The sequence below is a fragment of the Triturus cristatus genome, chromosome 9, assembly GCF_964204655.1.
Source record: "Triturus cristatus chromosome 9, aTriCri1.1, whole genome shotgun sequence".
Lineage (NCBI taxonomy): Eukaryota > Metazoa > Chordata > Amphibia > Caudata > Salamandridae > Triturus > Triturus cristatus.
In genome coordinates this window covers 799,087,031-799,102,478 of record NC_140592.1, presented here as the reverse complement: position 1 = coordinate 799,102,478, position 15,448 = coordinate 799,087,031, and positions in this window count along the sequence as shown.

Here is a 15,448-nt window from a genome sequence, read left to right as displayed (position 1 = left end):
AACCAATCAACCAACAATGTTTTCAAAGCATGATTATAAATACTGGGACTCCCAGTGTACCCCTGGGGAGCGCGACAGAACCAGAAGCTGCGACCAGATAATGAGAAGCCAAAAATATGGCGGCTATCAGGATGAATCGGAATGCTAAAGAAAGCATTTTTCTAATCAATCACAGAGAAATATGTAGCAGTAGGGGGAATCATAGTGAGAATAGTAGTGATGTCTGAAACCACAGGGTATTGGGGCACCACTATTTTATTAATTTCACGCAAGTCAATCGCAAAACGTTAAGTATCAGTATAATCAGGATCGCTTCCAACAGGGGCTCTCTTTAAGATAGGCAAAATGGGGCTGTTACACACATTGGCAGCTGTCTCTTCCACCACACCCCTTTTCACCAAATCTTGTATGATGGAGAGCAAAGCCTTCTTGCCTGCCGGAGAAATGTTGTACTGAGGAATACGAGGAAGCCGAGCATTTTGCTTCAAAGTAATAGAAACAGGCGGAATCTTCAATAATCCTACATCTGTGTCACCGGTGGCCCACAATGTTGCTGGAATATCAGCAAACTCAGGAGGGAGGGGTTCATTTTTAGAGGAACACTTCAAAGTATGCTTCCCAAGGGAATTAATAGTCAAGTAAACGCCATCAGGTGAACAATGAATCTTAGCATGTAATTTCTTCAACAAATGCAAGCCCAACAAATTTTCGTCACAATGAGAAGTCAAAAGAAACGGGGAGTCTATCGTAACAGGACCAATTGTAAAAGGAATAGGTTTGGAGATGGGGCTCACCACCGGAATTCCCGAGAATCCTACCGAAACATTATTGTGCCCGGACAGAGCAGCCCCTAGGACCAGGGAACGAGAAATCGAACTATTCATTGCACCCCTATCAACTAAAAACTTTTCAGATGTCCCCATCAAATACGCCTCTACATAAGGTCCTTGCTGATCAATGGGTATTTACACCTGGCCCTCACTCTGTCCATGGCTATCCTATGTATAAGCATACCCTTCGGTCGCGTCCATTTCACACTCCTCATTATAATACTGCCTATCTCTTGGATTATCAAAATAATTATTTTCTTGTCCAACTTGCGTCGTCTCTTCTCGTCGCATATCACTGCGATCCACACTTCCCTGACCTCTTCCTCTACTTCTCATAGCCCCGTTCTGGCCCAGCAACAACGGACACTGAAATCGCCAATGCCCTTCCTCCTTACAATAAGCACACTGATTTGGTCCCAAAACGACAGCTGACCCTCTGCCTCGTCCAGTTCCTGCCCCCCTCGTGACAAACCCTCTACCGCCTCTCTCTCTGCCTCATCCTTGAGCAACTTGTTGCAACAACACCCGTGTTTTGAGATCCTTTGTTCTCTTTTCCGTCTTATCCTTACTCTCATTTTCTCTATGTTCGTAATACTGGGCCATACTCAATATTACAGAGGGCGTGGAAGTGGTCCAGGTACTTTTAGCGGCTTGTAGCCTTGCAGAGACTTCTGGTAACAAATTGTTCACAAAACCATTAACAAATAATCGTATACCGCCTTCCAATGATAAATCCTGTCCACTAAAATCAATGAATACGCCCTCAAATCTAGTGAAAAAATCAGAAACACTTTCATTTTTCTTCTGTTTACATGCGGTCAATTTGTCCCAATCCTCCTTACGAGGCGGAATTAAGGAATGCATGTAAGTGATAATACGGCCAGGTAATGCCAATAATTCAGGGTTCGGCTTATCCCCAGGCTTACGATCCTTATCCCAATCTTTTATCTGATCCCATGTTCCGCAAAATTCTTGAGCATGGTCCTGATCATGCACCTAATGCCATACGTCAATGGGAACTAATAATGCCAAAAATAGCTCTATGTCAGCTAAGGTCTTGATGGCCGAAGAGGTAGCCTCTGTGAGTCCTTTATAATAAGCCGTAGGATTCTTACGGGGGTCAGGTAATTGTGATTTTAGCGAGAGGACTTCACTTCTCTTCCAGGGGGTATAAACTCATTGCTCCTGCACTCGGGTCTCTACATGAGGTCTAGTCACCACACCATGGTCATCCTTTAGCTCCGGTATTTCAGGATGAAAGATAGGGTGAACTTCTCGCATAGGATGCTGAGAGTCCCTCAAGGGACACTTTTGATGCATCCGTTCGCGATAATTCAATAAAATCTCCACATTTCTATACACTTCCTCCGGGCTAAGTTCAGACTTATGAGCCCTGTCCCGGATGTTATACATCACTTGAGGGGCCATCCCTCCTGGAAAACACTGTTCCCAGAGAGTAATGATACATGCAGCCATGTGTTTCAACGCATGTTGCTGCATAACAGTCTCATAGTCTCGAAGCATGTTCCATATGTCAGTAATAGTGTAAATAGGATGTCGCATCCACTGGGATGACTGATCCGCAATCATCTGTTTCTCAGTCGGCCCTACAGCCGAACGGGTAAACAACTTCCGTGCGTCAAGATCTCCCGGAGCACGAAATGGAGTCGAAACAGCTGGAGACGGGGTCGTGCTCGCAGAAAGGGAGGCCCACACAGGGGTGGGGGAGACAAAATAGCTGTGGCCATAACGGAAGACGGCAGTGTAACAGGCCATAAAGTAGCCGTCTCAGACACTTTAGGAGACAAAACAGAGGATATTCCCGGAGAGCCGAGGGAAGAGGAATCAACAGGGGCCTGTACTAAAGTCAGGGGAACAACAGGATATATACGCTGCGGAGCATAAGGCGGAGGTGGACGAGTATCCAATAAATCCTCTATCTCATCTTCCGCTTCAGTCCTAGCCACATAGGTTTTATCCACTTGCAATCTAAATTGTCTGTCTGCACAATCAATTCCTTGTTCAGTTCGTGCTTTATCATAAGCTATAGCTTTCTGCGTTATCGTCTGATTTCCTTTCATCCTACATACTTTCTCCTCCCGCATACGTCTACGCTTTGCTTCCTTCTCCCACATGCTTAGGGAATCAAACATTGACTGTCGACTACGTTTAGAAAATAATCGATCCTGCAAAAAATTTATCTTTTTCTCATCAAAAGACCCGGTTAAGGGCCATTGTAATTCCACATTATCTTTAGTATATTTGTGCCATAATGTATTAAACAAGAGAGGTGTAATACCATGCTTAACATACATATCATAACTTGGACTGCCCTCAGGCGGGGCAGGTTGAATTTCAGCCAAACGCGTATCATTAGGGCGACAGCAACATCCAAAACAACTCAATCTACTAAAACACGGTATGGTTATTGTCATCACGTGTTCCTCATTTGATCATAAAAATAAACTTCCAAACATAGCCCTGTTCAAACATTCACAAAACATACAACCTTACGTTCATTCAAACATACACAAGACAATAATATACATGTACATATAAAGATATTCAAAATGACGTCTTTTCAAACAAAGAACATCGCCCGTCGACTCCTGTTCGTGGAGAATCAATCAAATTCAGATTCCAAGACCGACAGATACCAAAATCAAGCAGTCCAAAGACTACCAAGAGACCGTCAGACAGGTATAACCACAGACCGACCTACAGACCATCCCGCAGCCTTCCTGGTTCACTCTTGGGACTATTCTGACTAAGCCCGCTTCATTAGCGCCGCTTCAGATGTGTTCCCAAGGCTACCCAGGTACAGCCACAGGCTTTTCCGAGAGCAGTCCGGCTGGGCGCGCACCACACGTGCCACACAAGGCATCCGATCAGCTGGTCTCGTCATGGGCCGCGGTTGCGCTGTGCCCATGACGAGACCAGCTCGTCATAAACCCCGCCCGCTAATGCAACGGCCGGCACAGGGCGGGGAAAGGGGCGGGCACTCAAGGGGTTAAGTGGGTAGGCCAATTTTAGGGTTTAGGGTGGATTTGCATTTTTGGGTGGGAAGGGCAATTTTAGAGTTTAAGGGAGTATGGGGATTAAAAGAAATATATATTTAAAAATGTAATTAATATACGTATATTTCCACCTAAACTTGAGAACTACCCAGAGTTCTCTGCTTCTTTTTTGCATAATGTATTCGTCACTCTATGCCTGAAAGGGTATTTCTTTGACTTATACTGGGTGTTCCCTTGTGTCTGGACAAAGCTATACCTCTCTGAAGAGCTCTAATTAGAGCGAAACACTGTGTCAGGGGTTGCTTTTACTCATTTCAGGTTGGCTTTATTGGTATTTTACCAATTCAAAGCTGTAATACTGTGCCTGGAGTGGTAATTGGCTTTTGTCATTTTACAGCTCGGCAAGGACAGCACTGTGCTACTCCTATGCTTAAAGACTTTGCTGTACAAATGGCAAAAGACTTTGTCCTTTTCTATCTCGGCGTGGATGGCACTGTGCTAATCCTATGCTTAAAGATTTTGATAGAAAAACAGACATTTGAGGTGAGCAGATCTAGAGTGTCGCTGGTGTTGAGAGTGCTCCCTACAGGAGCTGCCTTCCATCTAAACTTGAGAACTACCCAGAGTTATCTGCTTCTTTTTTGCATAATTTATTCGTCACTCTATGCCTGAAAGGGTATTTCTTTGATATATATAAATATATAAATATATATATATATATACACAGACAACAAATGTGTGTGTGTATAAAAACATATATGTACACACACACACATATATATATATTCAAAATCTTTATCTGATTCGATGAATCATCAAAGCTTACAAAACGAATCTTTGTACATATTGCAATTTTCATCCATCTAATACAGACATAAAAAAGTGTTTCAATTACAAGGGACTACAATGCAAGACATATATACAGTTAATTTTTTTTCCTTTTAGTCTTGGTCCCAATTGCACATAATTTAATTAAAGTTCTTGCCAATACAGTACAAAGATAACTATTCAATTAGCGCGTGCGGCACCAATTTGGGCTCCAGTACTGCTAGAATTATTAGATGATTCAATCTAATACCATAAAAAAGTTAAAAATGCACACAGAATTCAAAAAATCAATTTTTTTAAAACTTTTAAAATTTAAGCCCATTCCTATATCTTATATGACAGAAAGCCAACAAAAATGTACTAACCCCAAAAAGACAATAAGTTGGCAACTGTCAGATTTTTAAATTCTGGGGGTAGCATATGCTGCGAAAAAGAATAGAACATGCGCAATATCCACATTAGCACCCAGTGTACACAGTGAGCATTTATGATATATATATATCTATATATATATATATATATATATATATATATATATATATATATATGTTTTCCAAAAGTGCCCTGAGCAATGAAAGGTCACTCGACCGTGCCCCCACCATATGGTGATTAACGCCTCACTGCTGCCTGTCTTGAGATCCCATACATTGTTCTCATGGCCGACGCGTTTCGAGGCAACGCCTCTTCTTCATGGGCAGAATCACGCAATGAAAGTCATCTCATTTCCGGTGCACTTTTATTCAGAAATCGCCCTGATTGGCTTTTGCTTCGTGCATCATGGTTAGTGCATTGTGGATGTTAAAGTCTATAAGATGCATTGTCATTCATTCTTGTAGTAAGTACATTGTCGTGTTTGCAGTTTAAAAATCGTTTTTCACCTTAGTAGGTTTGGCATCTTCAAGGCAGGCTGATTTACGCACTGGGACACGGTGCTGCACGGAGTTTGAAGTTCAGCTCCACAGCCTTCCATTATTTCGGAATGGTGCTCCTTTCCACGGCGAGCAGCCGTGTCTATTAATGTTTTCCAAAAGTGCCCTGAGCAATGAAAGGTCACCTCGCCTTCCTTGTTAATTAACCGGAAGGTTCTTCTGAGGTCGAGTGCACTCTCATTGCTCAGGGCAATTTGGTGAAAAAATGTTTACACGGCAGCCCAGCCGTGGAGAGTTGCACCATTTCCCCAAATTGAATGGAAAGGCTGCGAACAGGAACTATGCCTGGTATCTTTGACAGCACTTCGGAAGGGAAAAATAATTATGTGCTCAGTGTCGTGACCCACTGGAGGGAAAAAATCCTTTTAAATATTCAACACGAAGCAGAACCCACTAGAGGGTAACAAATGAACTCTGACTGGAACCACAAGTCCCAGCCTGCAATGAGAAACTACGCAATATGCAAAGCCCACTGGGGGTATTTAAACGAGCAGGCTATCATCGGAGCAATCTGCTGAATGCTGAAAAGAATCCATGATTAAGAGGCACGAAGCCTTGAAACGCGTCGGATGGGATGAAAACTTTTAACATGAACACTGCAGCTCGCCTTCCTTGTTAATTAACCGGAAGGTTCTTCTGAGGTCGAGTGCACTCTCATTGCTCAGGGCAATTTGGTGAAAAAATGTTTACACGGCAGCCCAGCCGTGGAGAGTTGCACCATTTCCCCAAATTGAATGGAAAGGCTGCGAACAGGAACTATGCCTGGTATCTTTGACAGCACTTCGGAAGGGAAAAATAATTATGTGCTCAGTGTCGTGACCCACTGGAGGGAAACAATCCTTTTAAATATTCAACACGAAGCAGAACCCACTAGAGGGTAACAAATGAACTCTGACTGGAACCACAAGTCCCAGCCTGCAATGAGAAACTACGCAATATGCAAAGCCCACTGGGGGTATTTAAACGAGCAGGCTATCATCGGAGCAATCTGCTGAATGCTGAAAAGAATCCATGATTAAGAGGCACGAAGCCTTGAAACGCGTCGGATGGGATGAAAACTTTTAACATGAACACTGCAGCTCGCCTTCCTTGTTAATTAACCGGAAGGTTCTTCTGAGGTCGAGTGCACTCTCATTGCTCAGGGCAATTTGGTGAAAAAAAATAAATAAATATATATATATATATATATATAATCTACTGACGGTCGCCAGGGGGTTGCGTTGCAGAGAGGTGTAATGAGGCCACGCCCCTTTTACACCTCTCTGCAACGCAGCTCCCTGGCGCTTACTGGAGGTACCTGGTGGGCTAGTTGGCTGCCAGGGGACCTCAGGATTCAAGGGAACTTAATCTCCCAACTTAAAACATGCCACGGGGTGCGTTTGCACAGTGGTGAAGGTAGGGGGCGGGGCCTGAGGTGATACTGTGAAAACACGCCCTGTGGCGCGTTTTAAGTTGGGGAATTCATTCCCCTTCAATCCAGAGGTCCCCTAGGGGACAACTAGCCCACTAGGTACCTCCACTAAGCGCCACGGAGCTGCATTGCAGAGTGTTGTAAAAAGGGGTGTGGCCTCTGAACACCTCTCTGCAACACAGCTCCCTGGCGCATACTGGAGGTACCTGGTGGGCTAGTTGGCTGCCAGGGGACCTCAGGATTCAAGGGGACGTAATCCCCCAACTTAAAACACCCCACGGGGCGCATTTGCACAGTGGTGAATGTAGGGGGCGGGGCCTGAGGTGAGATCTGTGCAAACACGCACTGTGGCGCGTTTTAAGTTGGGGAATTAATTCCTCTTCAATCCTGAGGGTCCCTGGGGACCAACTAGCCCACCAGGTACCTCCAGTAAGCGCCACGGAGCAGTGTTGCAGAGTGTTGTAAAAAGGGGCGTGGCCTCTGAATACCTCTCTGCAATGTAGCTCCCTGGCGCATACTGGAGGTACCTGGTGGGCTAGTTGGCCCCCAGGGGACCTCAGGATTGAAGAGGAATTAATTCCCCAACTTAAAACGCGCCACAGGGAGTGTTTGCACACGTCACCTCAGGCCCCTCCCCCTTCCTTCACCATTGTACAAATATTCCTCTAAAATCAGCCAAACTACGAATTCCGATTTACTTACCTGTAATCAGGAGAGAACCCAGTGCTGCATCTCTTAGCCCAGCACTGACCCTGAAAAGTAATTCTAAGTGTACTTACCAGTAACTTGTATTTCCCTCCATAGGAATCCATTGTGTGGTTTTCACCAGAAAAGTTTCTAAGTGTCCATTTTTGAAACGTACAAATATTCCTCTAAAATTAGCCGAACTACGAATTCCGATTTACTCACCTGTAATCAGGAGAGAACCCAGTGATGTCATTTCAGATGTCATCAGTGATGTCATCAGTGATGTCACTGACCATGTCATGAGTGATGTAATATGTGACGTCATCAGCAGTGCATTGCGGGGGCGCGAGTTATAGTTAGCTGAACTAACTATAACAGGGGAATTTCTAGGGTTTTGTACGAGGTATAACGCCCCTGAAACCTATGGTTTTTTCAGTGAATTTCTAAGGTTTTTTAAATGCCAATTCCTAACTATAACGCCCCTGAAACCTTTGGTTTTTTCAGTGAATTATATATATATATACATATATATGTATATTATTACCTACTGGCAGTCGCCAGTAGGTAGTGATAGATAGGACTTCAATTCATTTCTATTAATAAGCTGTTTTTCAGTTGCCGACGACTTTGGCGTCGTTTGATGAATCTTCATGACATTTTGATCCATCTAGGGGGCCAAAAAAAGGGGGGTGGTCCCAAAACAATTTTTTCCTTTGTTCATTTCCATAGGAAACTTTAGACACAGCTACTATCCCGAACTGCTTAACGGAATTACACCAAATTTGGCAGAACGATAGCTCTTGGTCCAGAAAGCCCTCTTTTTGTTAAATGGTGTTAATCTGTTCAGTAGTTTCTGAGAAATTTAAAGATTTCTTAAATATACAACTGTGACCCCTACTGATCTCGTGTCTGAGATCTGATTGTCTGCCAACACTTCAAATCGGGAAGAGCTGGAAGCCATCTTGTAACTTGGTTGAACTGAGTTACAAGACAAAACATAAAAAAAAAAAGAAAATGGGTAAGGGTAGAGACACTCTGACCCCCTAGGCCTGTTCAGGGCCAAAAAAAGTATTTGTAATATATTCTCAGCGGGAGTTGTGGTGGATCCGTGAATTCGGCTGAATTTGTTAAAAAAAAAACAACGTGCAGGCTCCTGCACTTCATTTAATTAGGCCTTGGTGTGCCATGTCCCGGGGGCATTATTAAAATAATGATGGGGGCCCATGTGGCCACGCGCCCCCCACAGCCCCCGGAACACTCACCTCCCTGGGGCACATATATTTTTAATTTTAAAAAAGTGCGGGGAGGCCCCAGGGCCGGTTCCAGCAATGTCCCAGGGTGCCCACCCCAGGACATTGCAATTTGCTATGGCATGACTGGAGCACCGCTATGGCCATGCCATAGCAAACTCAGCTCTGCTTTCAACAAAATGCTCTTGCTTGCTGAAAGAAGAGCAGCGTCCGTTTCCCTGCTCGCTGTGGAGCGAGCAGGGAAACAGACACTTTGCTTTGGGATCCAGGGAGCAGCATGTTAGCAGCTCCCTGGATCCCAAAGCAATGAGGCGGGGAGCCAGCATGGACCGTGGGGGTATTGACACACCTGTATGTACAACCACTCACATTGGGACAATGTGGATACTCCATGTCTCCTACATGATAACTGCCTATGAACTTAACTCATAGCTTACACTCCCTGTCAACCTACAAATTTGTCCTGCCCCCATTATGTAGGAGTCCCCACTCCATTTAAAAGTAAGGCTGGGTGGATAACTCCACTCCGCCAGTGAAATTTGCAGAGTTTTAAAACTCCGTACTCCGTTTGGACTCAGAAGTTTTCCAAAACTCCGCAATCACAGCGGAGCAGGGTAAGAATTACCTTCTTCCTCCCAAGGTGTCTTGCTCCTGCAGTGCTGTGGCCCCACTCGCCTTCTGCTGTGCGGCTCCAGTTGAAATAATTAACAGGAAGAACTGAAGTACACATGGCGTACTGTGTGAAGGCATGCCTGAACCTGGGAGCCACAGCAGCAGGAGCAGGCAGGAGCTGGACACCTTGGGAGGAAGAAGGTAAGTCTCCCGGTCAGCATTGACTGCAGGCCTTACTATGCGGGAGGAGGAGGCCGGGGGGTTTAGCAGGAGGGGGACGTTGGGAGGTTTAGCAGGAGGGGGGACAGGGGTTTAGCAGGGGGGGTGCGGGCGGTCTGTGGAGTTTTCCACAGACGTTTGCGGAGCTTTGCAGACTTTGCTAGACCATGATGTCAGATCTTTTGACCTGCCACGAGGGCAAGGCAGGTGGCAGTATCGATTTTTCTAATCTCATTTGTGAACACAAAGCATACTAGTGCCTAGACCTATTTTTAAAGGCTCTGTCCATTCTCTGCACCGTCCTCCTGCAGGCTCCAACAGTCGCAAGCGGCATAAGCCCTTCTTCTTGTTTCCAAGAATTAAGGGCCGTCGGTCTCTGACGCACCCCAGTGATGTCACGGAAACGAGTGACCATCGGATGCAATTGATGAGATGGAAACTGGCATGGCGGACAGTGAGTCACTCGTGGAGGGTGTGACATGGTGGAAAACCAGCGCATTACTGCTGCGTGAGAGGAGGCACTGCAGGCCTTGCACTGTCTCTACATATCACCTGTGTGGAAGGTGTCCCATGAACATACTTCAAATCCCCTACCTTGGGTCACATAGTACTGTTCCTGTATCCATGTAGTTCTTGGCCTTCAGCCGCAGTGGACACCCTTCAGGGAATATTGGCCTTCTTAGGCGAAGAGACACTCCCTTATCATCACCTGTTGACCTCATTTGTGTTTAGAGAACAGATGTGGAGCCCCATTCAATAAAGTAGAGCACTTTATTTGTAAGCTTAACTAATGGTTCCTTCTGTGCATTAATGGATTACACTAGTTAATAATATGCATTTTTTTAATGATAAATGCATGAACAGCAACCATTTCATGGAAGTGTCTCCCATATTGTATAGTACACGTAGTGTTGACGATAATAGTATCTTTTAGCCAAGCTCTTAAAATAATTAATTATGTTGTGTACACACATGGTGCATGAGTGATTGGCGAGGGTGAGGTCAGTGCCGAGGGACAGAAGATGGTATTTGATGACAGAGAGCAGCTGGCTTCGGACCAGAGCACCTATTCGTCTCTTTCATTCAGTGGGACCTGGTGCTGTTACAATCTCTAGTGGGGCACCCCCGCCCAAGAAATCCTATTGAACTGAGTAGAAGCAGCAGTGTTTACCTCTGTGATATACAGCAGAAGGGTAAATAAGTGACTCCGCCAGCCACGGAACTCCCCGGAATTTCACAGAGTTTTCTAGTAACTCCATGAAATTCTGTGGAGTACCACTACGCCGGCTCCACTCAGGGTCATTTAAAAGTTGGAAACACTAGTCTCTCTCATCTCTACCATTGTTTGAGCTAGCTTCGCACATGCAACATTAACCTTGCAACACACACTTGCAGCTAGGCCTCACATTCAAAAGTCCACATTCTTCCTTATGTGACAACTAAGAGCATGGATGTGACACTGGCTCCATTAGCATCTGCACAGCAGACGGACCACCAACACTTCTGTGCACTCACTGTCTACTCAGCCTACCACGTGTAGCACAGGGCAATCCAACAGACATAACAGCACTCCAAGTTCAGCTATGTGTGATGTGGAACAGCATTAAGCATAGCACAAAAGAACCCCATTGTCAGTCATGCACAAATGACAACCTACACACAAATTATATGCTCAACTACGACTGATGTGTGGTTCTAAAAATAAAATTCAAGCTTGGACAGACAAAACACACCATCAACATGATGTACCAAAACAAAAGCAGGAGGGCATGACTCACATATGTATAAGAAAGCACTGGACTATTAGGACCAAAGACACCTTTCCGAACAGGAATATTGGCAAAAGGTGTAGTCCTTTTAGGCAACAGGGTCAGAAGACTGTGAGAATACTGCTCAACTTACACTCACCATGGGCTCAGGAAATGATTTGGATGAGTACACATGTAAGGAATTTGCCTACAGTGGCATGCCACCTGTGTCAAGGTTGTCATTGCCACTAGGCTACCAGATCTAAAGAAGACACAGACATGGGTCCACCACTATCAAGTCAAATACAAGTATTTTATCATTACTTTTTGTACATTGGTGTGTCCAAATTCACTACCATGTAGTCAAAATCCATATGTATCCAGGTGTATCTATGAGACAGGAGCCTTTTTGCACATCACATACATACGCGGGGGTGACCTATTCTTAGGACACCCCCGCGCCGCACAGCCACCAGCTGTAGCGTGTGCTCCCCGCCTGCCGCTGCCCTCAGCCTCGCTGAGCCTGCCTGCTGACCACGCCCCCCACCGTCGCTCGGTGTGGGCTCCTGCGCTAACTGTGTTTTCCAGTACTTATTTGTTGTCTTGTTGCCTCTTTTAGGCATTGTGCCCCCTTTTTTTCTGTACCTGTGTGCCCCCCTGTGCTGTTACCCCGTAGTTGCCCCTGTGCCCACCCGCCCCGCTCCCCGCCTCCCGCCGCCGTGAGCATGGACATGCCCCCTTTTCCTTCTGTGCCCTCCCCGCTCCCGCCTCCCAGCTGCTCCTCCCTCCCTCGCACTTGGCCATAAATGGCGACCGTGCGGCACAGGTGAGTGTGACCTATTCCTAGGACACCCCTGCGCCGCACGGCCACCAGCTGTAGAGTGTGCTCCCCGCCTGCCGCTGCCCTCAGCCTCGCTGAGCCTGCCTGCTGACCATGCCCCCCGCCGTCGCTCGGTGTGGGCTCCTGCGCTAACTGTGTTTTCCAGTACTTATTTGTTGTCTTGTTGCCTCTTTTAGGCATTGTGCCCCCTTTTTTTCTGTACCTGTGTGCCCCCCTGTGCTGGTACCCCGTAGTTGCCCCTGTGCCCACCCGCCCCGCTCCCCGCCTCCCGCCGCCGTGAGCACGGACACACCCCCTTTTCCTTCTGTGCCCTCCCCGATCCTGCCACCCAGCTGCTCCTCCCTCCCTCGCACTTCGCCATAAATGGCGACCGTGCGCACGCGCAGCGTTGACGCGCAGCGGGCACGCCGATTGTGCGCCGAAGGCGCGCCAAAGGTAAGCCCGTCTGCGCCCGTCCGCGCCTGGCCCGCGCCCAGCGCCCGGACCCCTGGCCCCCGCAGACACCAGCCCACCCGCCGGACCTACGCCGCCACCGAACTCTACGCACTCAACGTCGGTCGAATCCCCGGATGCAACCGAGCCACCCCGAGACGCACCCACGGACCCTTCAGCTGCCACCTCTGCAAGTTCTCCTGAATCCGGTCCTGCACTGCACCCGCACCCACCAAGCCGACCACCAGCAGCAACCACCTGAAGTGCATCCTGCTCAACACCCGCTCCGTCCACAGACACGCCGTAGAGCTCTGGAACCTGCTCGACACAACATCACCGGACGTCGCCTTCCTCACGGAAACATGGATGAACGCCTCCTCAGCCCCCGACATTGCCATCCCGGACGGATACAAGATCACCCGGAGGGACCGCAGCAACCAGACTGGAGGAGGCATCGCCATCATCCACAGGAACACCATCCGCATCACGACTAACACTGACGACACCCCCACCCTCGCAACCGCCGAACACCTGCACTTCCAGATCCACACCGACCCCAAGACCACCCTCAGAGGCACCCTCATCTACAGACCCCCGGGACCACGTACACAATTCAGCGAAGACATCGCCGACTTCATCAGCCCGCACGGCCTCCCTTCCGCTGACTACATCCTCCTCGGGGACCTCAACTTCCACCTGGAGAATAACAACGACCGCAACACCACCACCCTGCTGGACAACCTCGCCAACCTCGGTCTCAAGCAGCTGGTGACCACCCCCACCCACTACACCGGACACACACTCGACCCCGTCTTCTCATCCAGCAAGGACATCGCCTTCAGCCACGCCACCGGACTCCACTGGACGGACCACAGCTGCGTCCACTTCAGCTTCAAAAAGAACACGATCCACCACTACCAGCAACAGGTTGCACGCAGAAGCTGGAACAGGATCACAGCCGACCAGCTCGCCGCATCCCTGAGCCAGGACCCCCCCGCCAGCTCAGCGAACCCCAGCCAAGCCGCCAACAACCTCACGAAGTGGATCAGCAACTGCGCAGATGACCTCGCCCCCCTGAGGACCGCGCCTAGCAGACCCGGCAGTAAGAAAGCACCATGGTTCACCGACGAACTCAAGAGCTCCAAGAAGAACTGCCGAGCCCTCGAGAGAGCCTGGCGCATAGACCCAACACCAGACAACATGCCCACCCTCAAGCTCGCCACTCGAAAACACCACCAACTGATCCACACCACCAAGAAAACCGCATTCAAGGATCGACTGGACAACAACGCACACAACAGCAAGGAACTCTTCAACATCGTCAAAGAGCTCTCCAACCCCAGCGCCGGAAACAACGACATCACCCCATCACAAGACCTCTGCAACTCCCTCGCCTCCTACTTCCACAACAAGATCGCAGATATACACAACAGCTTCAGCACACAACCGACGCACCCCACGACCGCACCTGCACCCCCCGCCACCACCCTCCGCGCCTGGACCCCGATCAACACCGAAGAAACCCGTCGCACGATGAACTCCATCCACTCCGGTTCTCCAACCGACCCCTGCCCGCACCACGTCTTCAACAAAGCCGACGCTGTCATCGCACCCCACCTGCGGGAAATCATCAACACCTCCTTCGACACCGCCACCTTCCCGGAGATCTGGAAGCACGCCGAACTCAGCGCTCTACTGAAGAAACCTTCAGCGGACCCCACCGAACTCAAAAACTACCGCCCCATCTCGCTCCTCCCGTTTCCGGCCAAAGTCATCGAGCAGACTGTCAACAAGCAGCTGGCCGCCTTCCTCGAGACGAATGGATCCCTCGACCACTCACAGTCTGGCTTCCGGGCCAACCACAGCACCGAGACCGCCCTCATCGCCGCCACTGATAACATCCGAACCCTGCTCGACAACGGGGAAACAGCGGCCCTCATCCTCTTGGACCTCTCCGCGGCATTCGACACTGTCTGCCACCGCACCCTAGTACAGCGCCTCTGCAACGTCGGAATCCAGGAGAAGGCACTAGAATGGATCATCTCCTTCCTCGCCGGAAGAACACAGAGAGTCCGCCTCCCCCCGTTCTGGTCAGAAGCCACCGAAGTCATCTGCGGCGTTCCTCAAGGCTCCTCGCTCAGCCCCACCCTCTTCAATGTCTACATGAGCCCCCTCGCGGCCATCGCACGCCAACACAACCTCAACATCATCTCTTACGCCGACGACACCCAGCTGATCCTCTCCCTCACCAACGACCCCGCCACCGCCAGAGCCAACCTACAAGAAGGGATGAAAGACGTAGCCAAGTGGATGATGAACAGCCGCCTGAAGCTGAACTCGGACAAGACGGAGGTCCTCATTCTGGCCTCCTCGCCCTCCACCTGGGACGACTCCTGGTGGCCCCCTGCCCTGGGCAGCGCACCCAAACCGACAGACCACGCACGCAACCTGGGCTTCATCCTGGACTCCTCCCTCTCCATGACCAGACAAGTCAACGCCGTCTCCTCGTCGTGCTTCAACATCCTGCGCATGCTACGTAAGATCTTCCGATGGATCCCCACCGAGACCAGAAAGACGGTTACCCAGGCCCTCGTCACCAGCCGACTGGACTACGGCAGCTCCCTCTACGCCGGAACCACCGCCA